This window comes from Lepisma saccharinum, chromosome 8, assembly GCF_977018435.1.
Source record: "Lepisma saccharinum chromosome 8, izLepSacc3.1, whole genome shotgun sequence".
Classification (NCBI taxonomy): Eukaryota; Metazoa; Arthropoda; class Insecta; order Zygentoma; family Lepismatidae; genus Lepisma; species Lepisma saccharinum.
In genome coordinates, this window is record NC_139236.1 from 27,786,143 (window position 1) to 27,806,636 (window position 20,494).

Sequence of the window (20,494 nt, forward strand, 5' to 3'; positions counted from 1 at the left end):
CAGTAGTGATAAAGCTAAATGGATTGCCTTCCCTTACCACCAGACTACATCCAACAGCCTAGCCAAGACCTTGGAACAATGTGACATCAAACTCGCACACAAACCAATAAACAAAATAGCCATTGCCCTAAGCAAACACAAGAGATCATTCCTTTCCCCACTAGACAATCCAGGTGTATATGATGCCCAGTGTCAGTGCAACTACATTGGCAGATCCATCAGATCTGTCAACGAGCGTATACAACAGCACTTAGCGGAAGCAAAAAAATCCCAACCCACTACTGGACTAGCAAGGCACCTAAAGTTCAACCAACCCAGGATCCAAAAAGTTTCAGTTAGGCATACATCACACACCCTACTCGACACCAAAATCAAAGAGACGCATGCCATTATGCACTTTCCGCACGAGCTGAATATGAACAGCGGTCAGGCTCATCATGTTTGGCTCCCATTATTACAACAGCTTACACCCATTGCACACAGCAGACAAAATGGCTACACCAGCACCCCTAGTGGTAGTCGAGGAAACAACAACAGAAACCGGAAGTCAACCTAACAGTGAAGCATCGAGTTCCCAAGTGGATGGTGGCAGAGGCCACCGAAATTAATAGAAGATTTACAAGCAAGTTTCGCGGATATATCTTTAGTAACTCACTTACGTCTTATAATACTTTGATTGACCTAATTGGATTGTGATTTCTTGTGATGAATGCTCTTTCTTTTTAATGAAAACTATTTGCAGTGCTAGTAATATTGTGAAATATATTAATTCTTAACCTAGATGTAAGTGTAGACTTGTGATACGTAACAAATTCAGATCTGTGCATTTTACCATAGAGCACGTAATGGTGGTGTTATATTTGTAACAACCATTATCCAAGTTTTTCATCACTTATATTGCACTTAAAATTTAAGCACATGGTATATTCAAATGGTGTATTAAAATGTCGTGATGATGGATTTTTGAGACTTTATTGGCATAAAATAATTCATAAACCACCACAGGAGAACACATCATGCAGCTTGTGATATTGAAAATACTGCAAGTTCTGATGTGCCTGTTGAATTTGAAAGCAGCGAAGAAAGTAATGATCAGGATATAGATACACATCTTCAATTAACTGATGATGACTTATTTGGGGAAAACATTGAGCTGGAATGTGTAACATTCATTTCACAGCTGTATGAAAGGGCAGATTTAACTAGGTCACAGATCCAACACATTATATCAGTGGTAACCAACTTCTATGGGCCTCTATTGTCATCCCTACAAACAGAAGTTAAGGCAGCATTTCAGTGACCAAACCCAAAGTAAGAATCTGTGGTAAGAAAACTTGGTTCTCTGGAGAATGTTTTTGATGGCATGTCATGGAAATATTTAAGAATAAAGTATTTAGAAAGCAACAAATATTTGGTTAAGCCTGTTGAATATACATTATCTTAGGGACAAGATTAGGAAACAGAACCTTTTCTGGCAAGCGTATCCTTACTTCAGTGCAATCCAAAGGACATTTCATTCCCCTACATAATATTCTCAGTGCTTTTTCTCTGTCTCTTTTGTATTTGAAAGAGTTGTCGATTATGTTGCACAGTTGTTGCAATCAGATATATTGTCAAATTTCATCGAAGCCAAATTATGGCAAAAAAGTTAGAGCTGTTTGAAACCAAAAAATTATTGCCTTTGTTAACCTATCTTGATGAATTTGAGACTAGCAATGCACTAGAATCAAATGCATGGATTAATAAATTAGAGGCAGTATATGCAAGCATTCCATGTTTGCATCCCGAATTCAGTTCTCTACTGGAAAATATTTTTTTTTAGTTTCGCTCTTCCATTCATCGGACAGAGTACAATTTGGAAATAATGCTACATTCAGGGTCTTGATTCAGGAGTTGATATATCTTGAAAATGAAGGCATATCAATAAACACAGAACAAGGGGAAGAAATATTTTTTTTAGTATTGGACTTGTATGTGGAGACAACTTCGGGGGACTCCATGGTATTGTTATGTTGAAAGTTTCTCTTCTTTGCATTCATGTAGATTCTGTAAAATTTTCAAAGACCGGCTGCAACGCAGCATTGACATAGGTAATGAGGTTTTTAAGAAGTAGATGTAATTATAGTGAAGATATTGCTATCAAAAATTAATCTTCAACTGGTATTAAAGAAGAGTGTGTATTTAATGAAATTTCATCTTTCCATGTGACAGAAAAATATTCAGTTGATATAATGCATGATTTGTCTTGAGGGTGGGTGGGTGGGTGTGTGTGTGTGTGTGTGTGAGAGAGAGAGAGAGAGAGAGAGAGAGAGAGAGAGAGAGAGAGAGAGAGAGAGAGAGAGATCCTAAATGTCATGACATTACGTTATAACTATGAGGCTCTTTACGCTTGTTGAATTCTCATATTCAAGCTCTAGATGTTGTTTTTAATGAACAAAGCAACAGACCACCAATAAATAATTCCTTTTACGCTAAGTTTCAAGCATCAGTTGCAGCAGGTAGAACTATATGTATCCAAAGAGGTTTTAATACTCCCTTGATTTATTTTGGACCAGGTGCTGAAATAGAAACAGCATCTCTTGCCTATTTTGCAGAAATTTCTGATTTCTTGCTTACAAAGCTGTGAATAGGCTTAATCATGTATCTGCAAAGGGAACATTATACAAACAAGGAATTATATTAGTTACTGTCATAACAGATGATTTCCCACAATTTGGTGAAATAAGTGATATTTTAGCTGACCAGGACTCTTCTGTTTATTTTGTATGCAGCGAATTGAAAAAAAAAAACAGTTTAAATAAGCATATTCATGCATATAAAGTATGTATAACACAAAGATATACTTGTGTTGCACACAGTGCTCTCATTGAACACAATCCAACATGTTTTGTAAATGTAAAGGATGACATGTATGTTCAAGGAATGCCATGTAGCAAAATTCTTCACCTTTAAGTAAGTCTTGAAGCTTTCCTGGCGACGAATGATTGAAAATATTCTCTCTGGCTATTGACCAGGTGAGTTGTGGAAAAGATTCCAAGCTTTTGAGAGCTAACGTCACTCTCATCTTCAGGGTAAAAGCTTGGAATCTTTTCCACAACTCACCTGATCGAAAGCCCAAGAGAATCTTTTCATTCTTCGCCTTTGTTCATATTTCCACTTTCATTATGTATGTATTATGTATGAATCCCTTACTAGATGACTTGTTTCCATTTAGCGATAACTTTGTTTCCTGTACCAACATTTTTATTTTTCATTGTTTTAATTTTTCAATAAATAACTGATCTTTACAATGATTGATATTGAGTCATATAAAGTTTTGAGAAGTTTCATAATTCCTGCCACAGTATGGTACATGATCATTCTTAAACATGTTGTGAGGTATTTCTAATGATATGTTCATTTTGTAACCATTTGGGTAATTTTATTTTCTTCTCTGATGGCATATTTGTATTTACACATTGTACTCAGTGCAAGTAAGAAGACTAAGTACAGAGATTAAAATGTGACTGTTCTAATTGTATTTGATGTACAGTTTATGCTCTGAAGTATTTTTTTTAAATTATATTATTTGAAAATGCTGCAACTTGTGCATTTTATTTTATCCTGATGTTATTTCTTCTCATATGATATTTTTGTGTTTTTTTAAGCATTGCATGCTCATGCAATGAAGAATTGAGATATAAATTGGTCCTAATTGTATATGAATTTTATGATATGAAGTATTTTTCCTATTTTCATATTCTCTGAATAAGGTGTAACATGCATCTTATTGTTAATTTTTTCTCATGACTTTATTATTTCTGTAAGGAAATTACATTGAAACATTTGAAAATATTTGTTTTACATGGATGTACATTTTATGTTATGAGAAAATTTAAAAAAAAGTTTATAACTGAAAAAGTCTGTAATTAAGAGATCCATCGAATGGTCTCATTTGATTTCCCTTGCGCAGCTTGATCCGTGATCATGTGTGAAGTGGCCAACTTAAAAACTTTTACTAGTTTTTATGTTCAAGGTCTGCCCTGAAATGGGGAAATCTGCATTCTTTTGCAGAGGCTTATTCTCCTACGTTATCTGGTATACCATCGGTAAACAAACTTGTTATACTGTATAGAAATTCATTAAATTAGGCACACACAGGAGATGTACTATGTATTTTCGCTGAAAATCTACATAGTACATCTCCTGTGTGTGCCTAATTTAATGGATTGACATCTCTACGCTGGGAGGAACCAGGCAACGTCGACGTCTATAGTGTTTCAAAGGCAACAGATCCCGTTGCAGTAACACTTGCAGAGACAATTTTCACACAGGTAAAACAGCGCCAGCGAAAATGCAGGGGAAGCCAGGCCGGCTCGGTAGCTCAGTGGTAGAGCAATGGCACGGATTGCCAGAGACCCGGGTTCGAGTCCTGGTCGAGCCTGCATTTTTCGCTGAAAATCTACATGTATAGAAATTGTTGGAAAATTTGAAATTATCGATCATCTGGTTTTTTTTTTTACTTGCATGCCTGCCTTGTTTTTTTTAAATTCATTTGTATCTAATTAATATATAATACATACATACAATAAATAAGAATTGTGTAAAATTGGGCCAAATTTTCAGCATACGCCACAGTTTTCTTGTTTATGGTTTCTTCATGAATTTGTTTTTTTAGCACCAAGGATGCTAACATTCCAGCTAGTAAACTATGTAGTCATGTTTAACATATTTACCAAATTTGGTAATTGAGAATTTGTTTCCTCTAGACAAATAATTTGGAAATGATAAAAATATTGCATGGTAAAATTAGCCACATTTAGTAATTCTGAATAAATCATTGTGTTATTCTAAACAAATCATTTGGTAAACATAAATATAACTGCTTGATAACATCAGGCAAATTTAGTAGATTTTACTAAATTATTTTGTTCCTGTAGCAAAATATTTGGTAATGATAAACAACAATTAACCAGGTTTGGTAAATTTGATTAAATTATTTTGTTACCCAAAACAAATCATTTGGTACCCTTAAGTAAATACATTTGGTAAAAGAAGCAAATTTGGTAATTTTGACTAAATTATTTGGTTTTTCTAAACAAATGGGCTAGATTTGGTTAGATTTACCAAAATAATATTTGGTATTGGTAACCAAAAAATTGTTTATGACAAACAAATAGAACTTGACCAAATCTTTTGGTACTGGTGAACAATTGTTTGGTTGGCGCCTATTTAAACAAACTATTTGTTTGCCACTACCATTTTTTTGGTTAATCCAAACAAACATTTTTCTCTGTGTATGGACGTCTGTGTAGTGTTGCCCACGGGACGAGACGGGACAGGCTTTTAAAAATTCGAGACGAGACGAGATGGATCATGTGTCCCGAGAACAAACGAATATTTTCGAGACGAGACAGCATTTCACAGCATTTCCACGAGACGAGACAGGCCAAAGTCTCGTCTCGTGGGCAACACTACGTCTGTGGAACTCTAGGAGACTCAGTGTAGTGCTAGTTCGGGGCATGAGCCGAAGAATTGAATTGAATTGATGTTTTAAGTCCACTTTATGCACAGTAAGGCTAATTGGGACTGGACCTACAGTTTAAAGTGGGATCCGAACCACTACGTGCCTCCACCGGGTATCGAACCCGGGACCATGAGCCGAAGAGATCGAAGGTCTAAAGTGAATATTTCAGGAGTACCGGATGTTGGGGCGGTTTATTAAGACATAAATAAGTTGCACAGATCAACTGTAATTTTATTTGTGCCCCAAAAGGACTTTTATTTAAGCCAACTGGGTTCGACACACACTCAAACACTTAACCACTACAAAGGGACAGCCGAAAATTATATGAATGTCGAGAAGAGAAAGCAGGAAGATGTTGCATATGTAGATATTTTAGCGGAATTTTCAGGCTCTGTCAGGACCCGAACCAGGGTCTCTGGCATTGGCGTAGCTACGAGGTGTCCCGGGTGTGCTTAGGCACACCCTAAAGGGCTGCTTTATCAAAGAGAATTAGAGACAGATATTTCAATAAGAGAGAAAATAAGCGGCAGTTTGTAAGGAGTTGAAAATGTCATTACTTGGTACAAACGTGTGCATTATCGCTGATGAAACTAGTGTCTATAGATTTTCGATTTTTTTATGTCATTGGAGAAAGAAGATATTTACTGCATTCTACTCTGTACTGCAGCGCCATTATTCTATACCTGTCACAAGCTGCACGTGTGAGAGAGAGCTTTCTCCAAGCTTACCCAAGTTAAAACTAAATTAAGAGCAACTCAGAAGCAGGATAGATTGGAAGCCCTGTTCTTGCTATTTGTGGAACAGGAAAAAGCTGTCTTTTATATTGATGTAAATGATGTTATTGAGGAGTTTGAGAACATTGTACCTTTTGACAGACGTCTCTTGTTATAGATGACGTGTATTTTAATGTATTTGTTTGTAACATTTATGAACATTTTGTGTGTGTGTAATTTCTATGCAATTTGATTTTTCTATTACATATATTCAGAAATTTTCAACACTGTCATTTAGTGAATTTATATTCCTTTACAAACATCAGTGCAGTTAAAGAGCAAATGATTGTGTTGCAAAATATGTTATTAGAAAGGTACAAGAACTCATTTTTTTTTCTTTGTGCACACCCAAATATAAAGTTCTAGCTACGCCTATGGTCTCTGGCATGTCGTGCCGTTGCGCTCTACTGGCATACCTAGGATTTTCGAAAAGGGGGGGGGGTACGTATACTTTTTTCGGTAGTCAGTCCTCATTTTGCCATATTTGTCTGCCTTTGACGTTCATTTTTTTTTAGAAATACTGGGCCAAAGGAGGGTTATGACCCCCGTCACGCCACTGGAGATAAATGAGTGAGCATTTTATCATATTGAAGTCGAAACATTAGATGTGTTGGGAACGGAAGGGTTTTCACTGTGCATTAGCCTAATTGTTTCTCGATGCAGCTGTGTTCGAGAAGACTTCCTTTGTTTCGTGCCGATATATTATGACAAGACTGTGGAAGCTGTGTGACGGACAATTTTGAACACTTGCAAGTGCTTAGGCCTGAATATGAACAATTTGGTGGGTTTCAGCTGTTATAAGAGCTGCATACATGGGAAGACAAGACACATTAGTGGTGTTCAGGCTCGAATCAGGGAGAACTATTCGAGAACTATGTGCGTCCAGTTCGCAGCCCACAGTTTGAATCTCACATCGTCAAGTGGATTGTGTGAAGAGACTTGCTTTCGTTCGCTTGCTCCAGCGAAGTTCTTTTCTTGTGTATGTTGCGACCGTTCAAAATATTCTTGGGTAGAACGCAACGCAACGCACCGTGCTTTCATTGTTAAAATGCCATTTGCAATTCCGCACCCTGTATTAGTAAAATGAAATTAAAGATAAAACAAGTTTTCAATTTTTTTAATTATAAACATTGTTGGAAAATGCTTAAAAGTATTAATGTTAATTTTTCCACAAGGCCGTAAATTTCAGTTTCTTAATGTATTATTCTTGCAGAATTCCAATTGATACAAAAAAGTGTTCCATTTTCTCAGGATGATGATAAGACCAAATAATCTTTGCTTATTGTCAATTTTGAATATTCGTCTGATGAAGACCCTGTTAGAGGGTGGAAACGTTGCATTTTTATGTATATTTTTTATACTATAAAAGCTTTCCTTCAACATTTTAATGACATGGAAACAAGGCTTAACAGTGTTACAATGGAAATTAAAGCTCAAATTACTATACTTTAAGCAAATTATTTTTTTGAAAACCTTGAATTGATGATTTAAGTTCTTTTTATGCACAGATAGGCTAATCAGGACTGGACCTACAGTTTAAAGTGGGATCCGATGTTTCCTTCTTCCAACATTTACTGGGATTCGTTATTCTCTAGTAACTTGGTTTAACTTTCACAATTTCGAAGCACTCGCATTGATCATATCGTTAGAAAGCACGGAGTGAAATCTCGGCAACAGTGTTGGCTAAAATCTGCACCACGAACTAAATTGCGACGAAACGCCACTTCAAAAATTTTGATGATAAGCACTACTCTCTGAAGGTACGAAATGTTTGCATTTTTTCACATAGAATTTCAGATGCTTGGGGGAAGAAAATGTGATCTTTGTTTCACCACGAAATCTTCCATACTAGTCATACAATAAAAAATGCACCGGTATTGACAAAACTACCACTTCAGCGCCATCTGTACGCAGAAGTTTGAACATGACGGAGACTTTTCTGTTATTTTCTTATATACCTTCAATTTTTACAAAAATATAAGGCTCACATTTTTTAGTGAATAAAACAATCTTTTATATCGGAAAATTTCTTCCTTACCGAATCTATATTAGTTGTACGATTATATTTTGAAATTTGGGCCTATGCTTTAACATGGCTTTAGAACCCCCTTAAGTGCTTTATTCTTGTGAATCTGGTAAATAATAATACATAATACTTCCACGCGACTGTATTCTTATTTTTATAGTTGTTATTTCGTAACTAACTTTTTTTAACGTGATATCATACTTTTCCCTCATGACTAGTAAATATGGTTTTCTATTTTATACATGCACATTTATAGAGAAAAGTTATTGCCAAGAATATTGTATATTCTGTTTCATGTCTCGCAATCTCTACCGCTTTCTTATTTACAGGAACTATAATTTTAAAATTGTTGAAACCAAAGAAATATAGGACGAAAATAGGAGGGGAAAGAATTAATATTATAATATCGGATAGGGTACAGTGTCATAGTGTATAATAATAAAAAATATCATGCGCTTACGCACTTAATACATTTTCGTTTCAATTTTGAGAAGTATATATCAGATTCCTACTTCCGCTGTTGAATTAGTATTCGCAACCAGAAAAAGAAAACATTAGGCGTAGTGTAAAAAGTCTAACTTTTTTTATTTTCGACCCATGGCTGCTAGGCAAGGCCCAATTACATCAAAGACCTATGCATATTCTGCAGAGAGAGAGAGAGAGAGGGGTAGGTGGTGGAGGAGGGTTATACCATAGAAAATGGTTATACCAGGCTTGATGACATTGGGAAAGACGCGCGGCTTCTTGAGCCCATTGTGCATTGGGAACTCTAACATGGGTGTCCCATCTGGTGCGGTTTTTGTCAAAGGGGAGGTAACTGAAAACTGGTTACAACTAAATACCAATGTTGCCACCCACACATAGGAACAAGTTTTCCGTTTTATGGTAGTGTTTATTGCAACTCGGATAAAAAGGGAGTCCACATAACGAATGCAGCTAAAGGTTATGGTTACAAAAGCTCTTAGTAAAATGTCGATTGATTGATTTGGTTTATTTTACTTCGCATTTCTGCCACTTTTGGCTAATCGCGAAGACGAGAATGAATGATGATATGATGAAATTGATAAAGAGATAACCGTGCCCAGGCCGAGATTCGATCCCGAGACGGCCGGACCCTGGGGTCGAGTTTTTAGCACATCGCGCTGCGACGCCAAGGGTCCCGGGTTCGAATCCCGCTCGGGCTTGGTTGTTTGTGAATGTCCATTCATCAATTTCATCATTTCATCACTCATCCCCATCGAATTTGCCAAGAAGCACAAAACGCGAAGTAAAATAAACTAAATCAATCAATCAATCAATCTGTGCTAACTACTCAGCCACGGAGGTCGGCTTAGTAAACTGCTGTTGCAGACTTATACCTATGCTTGTACGTCGCAGTCTCTTAACTTAGAAATAATAGTTCATGTTTTTATTTAAGCCATTTCTGAGCGTAACTGATACTACAATTGTTCTTATGTACCTTTATACTCAATCAATACTGTGGCGGTAGAAATTCTCTTTCCCGATTTTATACCAGATAATCCTCGAATGCAAAAGGCGATTTAATTAACATTTACATTGTCTGGAGTGACTGGGAAAAAAGTTGAAGAAAAAACCTGCGACTTGTCTGATACTGGTTTCCGGGTTCGAATCCCGGACTGGCATGGGTGCTCTTTGTGAGTGTCCCTTCATCAATTTCACATCTTTATGATTAGACAAATGTGGCAGATGCGAAGTAAAATAAACCAAATCAATCAATCAATCTGTGTAATACTGGTTGGTTACCTTCCTTGATTGAAAGTAAAATTTTAATTCAAGGATATTTCGGGGGTTCAGGCATGATAGCCCTTCTCCATTACCATCAATGCGAGTATACTTTGAATGTGTTGTTAAAAAAAAACTGTGGGCGTTCTTACATCCTCTAACTTTGTCTAATTTTAAATAAAAGCAAGCTAAGGTGTTATCAGGTAGAGTAATTCAAAAATATATCCCCGAATGCGTAATGGCTGAAGCTCTAGTCTTAGTTAACACAAAAATCACGAAATGTTTCCATAAACTTTTAAACGCCAAGTACATAAATCCATGCACAGTCACAACCATTTATTTTAGAATATTTCTGAGAGATGAACAGAAAATAGAGGTCGGATTTTTTCCAGTACTGTCACTTGCACCCCCTCTGTTTTGGCACTCGATCATCGCCACTGGTTGGGGGAAACTACCTTTACCTTAGGTGAATTAAGGGGGTGGGGTTATCGTACCACTTGAAGTACAAATTCATAATAAAATTTGTAGTAACGTAACAGTATTATCTTTTGACATCTAAAATTAATAACACTGGGGAACAGTGAAATTGCGGCACAGTGTTTGAGAGCTAATTTAGGGTGATTTCATGCTGCTGAATAATGATATAATAATATATTTCCTGAATTGGCTCTAATTTATGAAATAAATGCAACTAAACCAAAATGGCGGAAACATAAGACATACATATAAATGAACTTCCAACAACAATTTAATATTTCTTTTTGTGATTACAATCATTATTAGAAAAATAAATTTATATAGTCGTATGATCATAATAATTAAGAAAATATGTACACAATGAAGTAACAAACTATGTGAAACGTTTTCTATACGATTTCCTGCTGTATTGCTTTTTAGGACAATCCCTCTGTAAGCTCCAACAGTAGTCGGCCATCATGTGGCGATCCCACCGTCCCTGGTACCTTTCTTCCATTATCCTTATATCCTGATGGAACCTTTCTGCCTGTTCTTCACTAAAATCACCAAGGTTCTGAGGGAATCTGTCAATGTGGCTATGTAGAAAATGTATCATCACACTCTTATTACCTCCCAACTTCTCAAACTTTTTCAACATATTTCCACCTATAACGCGGTAGTTTTCTGCTCTGTGATTCCCCAAAAAGTTTTTGACGACGGACACAAAGCTCAGCCAGGCCTCAGATTCGATGTAGGACATGTAAGTTGTAAAATTGGCATCATTTATAAGTGTACGAATTTGTGGTCCGTCAAAGATTCCTGCCTTCAATTTTTTAATACTTAGTCCTGGAAAAGTGTGGCATATATATTTGAAACAATCACCACTTGTATCTAAGGCCTTGACAAACTGTTTTATCAACCCAAGTTTAATATGCAGTGGGGGGAAGGATGATTTTGTCCCTATCTATCAGCGGTTCATGAATGACATTAGCTTTTCCCACTGTAATATTTTCCCTTGAGGACCAAAATTTTATCGTCCAATGCTTTTCTCTAGCACGACTATCCCACACGCATAGCAAACAGGGATGTTTTGTGTACCCACTTTGCTGTCCTAGTAAAAAAATCACCATCTTCAAATCCACACACACGAGCCACTTATGTTCAGTATATTCATTTTTTTCTAAAACCATTTTTATGATTTGGTATTCTTCCTTAAGCTTTGTTGAGTGTCCGATAGGAACTGAACGATGTTTATTACCATTGTGTAGTAAAACACATTTCAAACTTCTTTTAGAACTGTCCAGAAATAAACGGCAATCCTCTGGGTGATATGTTGATAGACCTAACAGCAGCAAAAGCTCAGGAATATTGTTACAATACACAAGATCATTGTCTTCGCTAAAGTAAGGAAGAATAATGTGTTCTCTAGTTCTATATGATGTTACAGTAACACCAGGCTGAAGACAATGTTTTTCTCTTAGTCGCGATGCTAGAATCTCAGATGATTTTTTTGACAAATGTAGGTCACGAATCAAATCATTCAGTTCGCTTTGGGAGAATGCTTGCGGTGTAGAACTACATCCTTCAAAATCACTTTCGTTTTTATTGTCACTAGCACTTTCATCTGATATCTCAACGTCATCGTCGATATTTTGCGAAAAGATACATACTGGTAAAGGTAAATTTTCACTGTGCAGTATTGACGGCTTTGCTGACTCTACATTAGGGTACACCCAGTTACGCTTTTTGAATCTATTCATGCCTTTAACATTTACAGCACAAAAATAGCAATCATTAACATGATTTTTTTGGTTCACTCCATGTCATGGGCACTCCAAATTTGGGTCCACCTTGGCCTCAATAACGAAGTGATTCCAAACAAGTTTTGCAAACTATATGTTGGACCCATTTTTTATTCTGTTGTCCCAGATTTTTGGCAAAAAAAGCCTGATACAAATCTCTCACTACATCCGTGATATTTCTTCTCTGTGATGGTAGACAATAGGCTATATTCCACATATATAGCAAAAAACATTAGGGTTATTGAAACACATACTACGTGAGGAACTCATATTTCCAATGTATTCACATTAAACGCATTTCGCTTAGTTATACTACAAAATTCAACATTAAGAGATATATTGCCTAGCAATGCTTCATAAGTTGGCTAGCAACAATTTACAAATAAATAAATAAGTTTCTTAATGGGAATTTCAGCCAATTATCAAATTTTGATATTACCGAGAAAAGTGTGGAGTAATTTTACCTCCTACATTTTCCATGGTGTGTTTATTTTTGTAACTGGAGTCAATTCAACTGAATCAATCATACAATTGGCAATCACAGCTGTTTTGTGTGCTGAAACTGTTATTAAACTTTATGCCACAAAATAAAATCTTTTTTTTGTTCCCCAGTGTAATTAACGTTCAATAATGATAGTGGGAAGCTTTTCCCACTCAACCTTCCCCCCCACCAGAACGTTGATAATACGCTATTATTAGTTCTTCTGATTTTTAAGCAGATCTCTTGATTTTTCAGGGGACGATCTCCCGATTTTTGAAAATATGACCTGGCAACGCTGAGAACAACAAGCAAGCAACAAGCGAGACGTGCACCTTCGGTTTGAAGAGTTTGCTGTGAGCAGGCACGTATCCAGAGGGGGGGCTTAGGGGGCTCGAGCCCCCCCCGAAAGTTTTAGGTTTACACTAGATAAAATGAGGTTTTTAGTTTCTTGTGGTGTGAAATAAAATAATGTGACAATAATTTAAGGAAAGAAATAATTATCGAGGCAAGACGGAGAATGTTCCGTAACCCTGTTATTGATAAAAGCACGTATCCAAGATGAGGCACAGGGGGCTCGACCCTGTCCCCAGGAAATGTTTCAGTTTACGTTAGATAAAATTAGGTTTTTGGCTTCTTAAATAATGTGAAAATAATGTAAGGAGAAAGATAATTATCGAGGCAAGACGGAGCATGTTTTATACCCCTGTTATTATTAATAGCACGTAGCCAAGGTGGGGATGAGGTGGCTCGAGCCCCCCCCTTAGGAAATTTTTAAATTTACACTAGATAAAATTAGATTTTTGGCGTCTTGAATAATGTGAAGATAATAAATTTATAAATCTGAGAGAAATAATTATCGAGACAAGACGGAGAGTGTTCTATAACCCTATTATTTTTAATAGCACGTATCCAAGGTAGGAATCAGGAGGCTCGAGTGCCCTTGAGGAAATTTTCCTGTTTACACTAGATAAAAATTAGGATTTTGGCTTCTTGAATAATGTGATGATAATTTGGGAGAAATAATTATCGAGTCAAGACGGAGAATTTTCTACAACCCTGTTATTGTTAATAGTACATATCCAAGGTGGGGTTGAGGTGGCTCGAGCCCCCCCCCCCTCCCAGGATTTTTTTTTATTTTACACTAGATAAAATTAGGTTTTTGGCTTTTTGAATAATGTAACGATGATTTAAGGAGATAGACAAGTATCGAGGCAAGACGGAGAATGTTCTATAACCCTGTTGTTGATAATATTGCACGTACACTTTTCTTGCGCTTTCGGTGTTGTCTCAGCGCACTTGAGGACTATGTAGAGACTTGTCAGCATTTGGAAGCTGCACAACAAAGGTAGCGCCACACGTAGGGCAATTCTAATCTCTGGAAGGCGGGAGAGGGTACGTTATTGAATGAGAGAAGGAGTCAACTACTGGCAATATTAACGAATCGTTTTATCTGCGGAACGTTCTACAATATAATGAAGATATAAATACGCGGATTCAATTTTTCGATTGATCTGTACAAAGAATCGGTTAATGAGATTTCAGAGGTAAGTGTGACAATTCATACAGTCGATTGGTGATCAGATCAGTCAGCGTCCTCTGATTGCTTTATAAGATATAGTGATTCGAAAATGAAGACATTGACGACAGCAGAACTTCCGGGCCTCAGTGTGGTGCTAGTTCGGTTCGAGGGCCGAAGAGATCAATGCCTCTCTCTCTCTCTCTTCTCTCAAGTGAATATTTCATCAGTACCGGATATTAAAACAGAAATAAACTGCATAGATCAACTGAAAATCAAAGTTTTGAGTGATGATTTAGTTTTGCCAGAACTAAATTTCGTATATGCAGTCTGAGAATTTCATGATATAAAAAAAATACTTTTGTTTAAGCCTACTGGGTTCGAAACACATTCAAACACTTAACTATCATAAAGAGACAGCTGAAAATTTTATGAATGTCGAGAAGAGAAAGCAGGAAGATGTTGCATATGTAGACATTTTAGGCGGAAATTACAGGCTCTACCAGGATCCAAATCAGGGTTCTACCAACTGAGCCACCTAGTCATCCTTTACTTCAACCGATTTTTCGTTAAAATGTCTACATAGTACATGTCCTGTGTATATCAAATCGTAAGGTGTTGCCTGTATAGTGAACAAGCACAGAAAATATAGGAGAGAGAAGAAAACTGAGAAGCATTATCACCGGTTGAGGATATTTTTTTCTGTAGTCAAGAAGAGCTACTACTTCGAGGTGACAATGACAGTGGCCTAATAAGGGAGATTTCACACCGTGTCGCCTGAAGATTAGGTTTGTGCGGCCTTTTGTGTCGCTACGGTGTGAAACGTTGCTGTTGATTGGCCCATTCCAATCAACATGTATCGCGTGTCCCTTCGGTCTGAAACCTTCTTAAGTCTTGAAAATCCAAGTCACAAGGATGGAAAATAAGGGCCTTGTTAAGGTTAGGTGTGAAGGCACCTACAGGATCTTATTCAAACCTGCAGGAAGAACTAATCTCCAATACGATGATAAAAACTTCTGGCGAGTTCATTTTAAAAAAAAAATGTCCGAGATAAAGAGAGGCGTGCCCAGGATTTTCGGAAGGGAGAGGGGTTACGCATTCTATTTTTGGTGGTCAGTCCTGATTTTGTCATTTTCCCCTGTCTTTGACGTTCCTTTTTTTTTTTTAAAAAAAAAAAGGAATACTGGGTCAAATGGGGTTATGACCTCACCAACCCTCCCTTGGGCACGTCACTGGAGATAAATGAGTAAGCATTTGATCATACTGGGAGACGAAACATTAGATGTGTTGGGAACGGAAGGGTTTTTCACTGTGAATTAATTGTTTCGTGATCCACCTGTATTCGAGAAGATTTCCTTTGTTTCGTGCCGATATATAACAAGACAGCGGAAGCTGAGACAGGCATTTTTGAACACTTGTGAGTGCTTTCGCCTCAATATGAACAATTTGGTGGGTTTCGGATTTTATAAGAGCTGAAAAAATGGGAGGACAAGACACGTTAGTGGTGTTCAGGCTCGAATCAGAGAGTAATATTCGAGAGCTGTCTGCGTCCAGTTCGCAACCCACAATTTGAATCTCGCGTTGTCGAGTGGATTGTCCATCCCGTGCGTGTGTAACAGCTTCGTAAAAACACTCAAAGATACCATAGTTGTTTTTATGCCTGATGAGAAGAAATGGACAAACACACATACTGAGATGGTTCCGGCACACATTATTAATGCATGGAAACAGAGGAGTCGAGTGGTAAAAAATGTTCAGATTTCACGTTCTGATTAAAATGATAGCCTTACAGTGGCAACGATTTAAGGGATAGTTGCTCCCCATTTTTTATTTTTCTGCCTCAACATTATGGCCTCTTAATGTTAAGCCTTGGCTACCAAGAGAAAGTAAACTTTCCTTGCAACGCCCTCCGCCCCCCCCCCCCCCCGTTTTGGAACCCAATTGCCACCACTGGTCTTAAACATACAATTGTGAGGTTCTTACTATACCCCTTAAAAAAATGGTGTTGAGCCCCCCCCGAAAGGAATTCCTGGATACGTGCCTGGCTGTGAGCAAGATTTCTGCACACCAAAGTTACAGGCGACAAGCGACACGAGTCGTTTGGAAGCGAATTTTCAGTAGTCAATGAAACCTTTCGAACAGAAGACACACGAAAAGCTGCACGTGTCTCTTGTAGCCTCGGTCCGTTGTTCACGGATGCGGGGTGAATGTTTTCCTTCCGACTGAAGAAGATTGTGTCGCTTGTCGCTTAGGTGTGAATTATACGTGTCACTTGTCGCTTCGGTGTGAATTTCCACAAGATAGCTTTCAGGTTGAAGCGACAGGCGACAAGCGACACAGGGTTTTCACACCAAAGCAACAAGCGACAAGCTCCTTTAGGGAGATTTCAGACCGGAGCGATAAGCGACACGCGACACATGTTGCTTTGGAACGAGACAATCAACAGCAACGTTTCACAGCGTAGGAGCATGGCAGGCAGCACAAATCTGCATTCGATTGGTGAAATCCTGAAGCGACACGTGTTACGGGTCGCGTGTCGCTTCGATGTGAAATCTCCCTTAGTCTATAAGCAAGCTTTCGCTGTGAATTCACTACCAACAGACAGAGGCGACACAATGCAAGCTATTAAAAAACTGCCCAGTCCGAACGCCACGCAAGCGACAAAGCAACGCTTGCCGGTCTAGTCGCTTCCGTTCGGAAGGTTGCATTTATTACTGTGGGTTCATTTCCAAGCGACACTTGTTGCTGTCGCATGTCGCTTATTACTCCTATGACTTCAGGCAAATTTTATGTTCGTTACGTCAAAGCAGAGTATCTAATTGCACTAGATTTTTAGAGCCGCGGTGGTGTAGTTGTTAGGGCGTCTGACTGCCGGCGGGAGACCCGGGTTCGAACCCCGGAGTGGGTGAATAAAGGTCGGAATTATTCCGCATTGTCCCCGCATAAAGTAGCTCCGGGGCTCAACAGCCTCATATCAATGGGTGCATGTGGGCAATCCTGGAGGGCAAAAGCGGCCGGAGTGTGATGGTGATCACTTCGCCTCCAAAATGACCTTTCCCCCACATCCCGTAAATATGCCTTCATGGCACTGTGTTATATGCACTTGGAACTTTACCTTTACCTAGGTTTTCAGTGCGAAATCTTTGAAGTTTGCAACCAGCACTCGAGGCTGCTGTGGATTTTGAGAAGAGGGTCACAAATGAAAGAAGGGTCTGTTTGGGCGAGAAATTTTATGACGATTGTCGCCAGTATGGCTGGAACAGGGCCGTAGGAAACAATGGCAGTGACTACCTCCGGATCGTTTTGCGCAAGGATGAATGGAAGAGAGCTCTTGGGGTAGCAGATAGTTGCCAGATTTAAGGTATTCTGAGGAAATTTCAGTAGGAAGATACAGAGACACGAGGCTAAAGTCTGGGCAAATTCGTTCCGGACAACGTGCGACGAATTAGGATTTTTCGAGGGGGAATTTTACAGATCTCTATTCCTGTAATAGAAGCTGTTTTGGGTTTCCAAGGAAAATGCTTTATTCCGAATAAATAAATATTTGCAATTGATTAGTTGTTTTGTTTATATTTTTTCGAGACTTTTCAGGAGACGTCTCGTCCCGTCTAGTATCTCGTCTCGAAAACGAGACGAGACAGGTAGTCAGTCTCGTCCCGTCTCGAATTTTAAAAAGCCGTCCCGTCTCGTGGGCAACACTACAGAAATAAATGCATTTTTTAAAAAACCGAAGCGACACGACAAACTACACGTGTCGCTTGTTGCTCGCGTGTCACTTGGATACAGTCGCTTTTCCAACATCATGCGTAGTGTCGCTTCGTTGTGTTGTTTGCTCAACTGCGGTAAATATTTTGCTTTGGGAAGAATTTACACCGAAGCGACAGGCGGCACGTGTCGCTTGGGTACGAACCAATCAACAGCAACGTTTCACACTGTAAAGGCGTGACAGGTCGCACAAAGCCTGCCTTCGATTGGTGAAATCCTTAAGCTACACATGCCGCGTGTCGCTTCGGTGTAAAATCTCCCTAAAAGCAAGTATTCACCGCGCATGCGCTACAAACAGACCCAGGTGAGACGATATATGTTATTGGGAAAACGGACCAGTCTGAGTGACACATGGAAGCTTGCCGTGTCGTTTCCGATCGAAAAGTTGCATTGATTTCTGAGGGTTTGCTTCCAAGCGGCATGTGTTTGTCCCTTCGGTATGAATAGATACAATTTCATATCGAAACAACAAGTGATAAGTACCGCTTTGAGGATTTCACCAATGCAAGCTTCTGCGGCGTATCTTGCCGCTGAGGCAGGCTGGTGTAAACGTTGCCAGGATCGTCCCCACGTCGCGTCTACATTCGATCTTAAAACACCATTATTAGAGGCGACAAGCGTCACAGGCCACTTCGGTCTGAATAAAAAAAATGACCATGCATGTGCCACAAACAGACCAAGGCGACCCGATGGACTGTTGTTAAGAAAATGGCCCAGTTCGAGCGACACGTGCAGTTTGGCGTGTCACTTCAGTCCGGAAGGTCTCATTTATCTATGATATTTGGTTTCCAAGCGACACGTGTCTCTTTTTTCATGTCTGAAGTCTCTTTGTTGGTTACGAATTTACAATCCACATAGTTCGGAACATGTATAAACATTCGCAATAGTTATCTTTAGGAAACTTGCGAACGATTTTTGCTATTCCAATATGTGGTAATTTTTTAATTTATAATTTTATACATACCGTTAATAATAATATTACTAAAAACATCACAACAGAAATGCGTGTATAATAAAGGTAAATATGTTTTGTAAGCATGTTTATCTGGGAAACGTAATCTTCTTGGACCTCTAAATTCCTTTTAAAAAAAAAGTTCTTGCAACGTCTGTTGTTGCATCCGAAAGCTCCGCAGAGAGGCATAGCTTCTTATTTATTGTTTACTCTCAGTATCATTGAAATGTGCAGATATTAAGCCGCGTCCACATAGGCGTAACAGAATACCGTTCCGTAACCGCATAACGCATCAAGGTTGATACGGGGCAAGGCAATGCACGCGCCGATGTTATGGCATGAATGTTTTTCAATCCGCACCGGAGTCCGTAACTGCAACATTCTCGAGTTTCACCAGTTGAGTGTGTACGAACATGGAAGTCGCTGCAGCGTACATTTACATGCATTACGCATTGAAAAGGAAAGGAAAACAGATATGTTGGTGGGGGACACAATTATACAAACGTAGAACTAAATATGGAGGTTCAAGGTTTTTGCCCCCCCCCCCAATCAGGGGTCAGCGCACGCCTATGTTCGGCATCCTCGGCCGACTCCCGCAGCCCCCTAGCTATGTATCTGAACTTGACGAGACTGAGAAAAGCAGGTATTGCGAGCGAAGCGAGCAAGAAAATTTTACGAAATGTATTCTTATTTGCATAAAATTTGAAATCGAAGGGGACAATTGTTCCTCTGTGCCTCCCCCTGTAGGTGCCTTTGACCATCAATAATTGCCCCCTTCCTATTTGCCCTTATAAGGGCGCACATAATATCACGGGGCGCCAAGGCATTGTCTCTTTAAAAACATTTTTTTCATTAGATCATTTGGAGTTCATGGCCGCCGCCCTCTAGCTACGGATCTGAACTTGACGAAACTGAGAAACGACATTGGGAGCTATGCGAGCAAGAAAAATGTTACGAAATTTATCTTTACTTGCATAAAATTTGAAAACGAGGGGGGGGGGGTAATTGCTCACCTGTGCCCCCTGCAGGTGTCTTTGACCGTCAATGTTTGCCCCCTAGAATTGACTTCCGTCGAAGGTTGGGGGAGGAGCAATGCCCCCTGTGGTCGCGCCACTGTTCTTGGGTGTCTCTCTTCGACTGTCACGGAATGAGTGTTACACGTCTCTGTTCTATGCACGTCCAGACTTGCTGCAACTTAAACGAACTCAGTGGCGCAGGAACGATGGGGGGGGGGGGTTACATTGTATCCCCCTAAATTTTTCAAGGGGGTACTGTACCCCCTAAATCCGTAAATCTAATTGTACCCACTGTAAACCCTTATATAATTTGACAGACGCAAGGTGCTACTGTTAAAATAACCTATTTTCAATTAGCTCAATAAAAGAAGTTTAAATTGTTTATAACTTATAACCATTATCTTCCTTACCACAGAAATTCAAACCACTGTAAACTTATTTTACTACATTGTGCTTGC

At 38.8% G+C, this 20,494-nt stretch overlaps 1 protein-coding gene and 1 non-coding gene across 2 annotated transcripts in view; one reads left to right on the plus strand and one right to left on the minus strand.

The window, feature by feature from the left end:
* Positions 1–20,494, minus strand: part of Shrm (shroom) — a 510,449-nt gene that overhangs the window by 379,675 nt on the left and 110,280 nt on the right. The gene's annotated exons all lie outside the window — the stretch shown is intronic.
* TRNAS-GGA (transfer RNA serine (anticodon GGA)) lies at positions 4,353–4,423 on the plus strand. Its single transcript has one exon. It is a non-coding gene; the product is annotated as a tRNA-Ser (tRNA).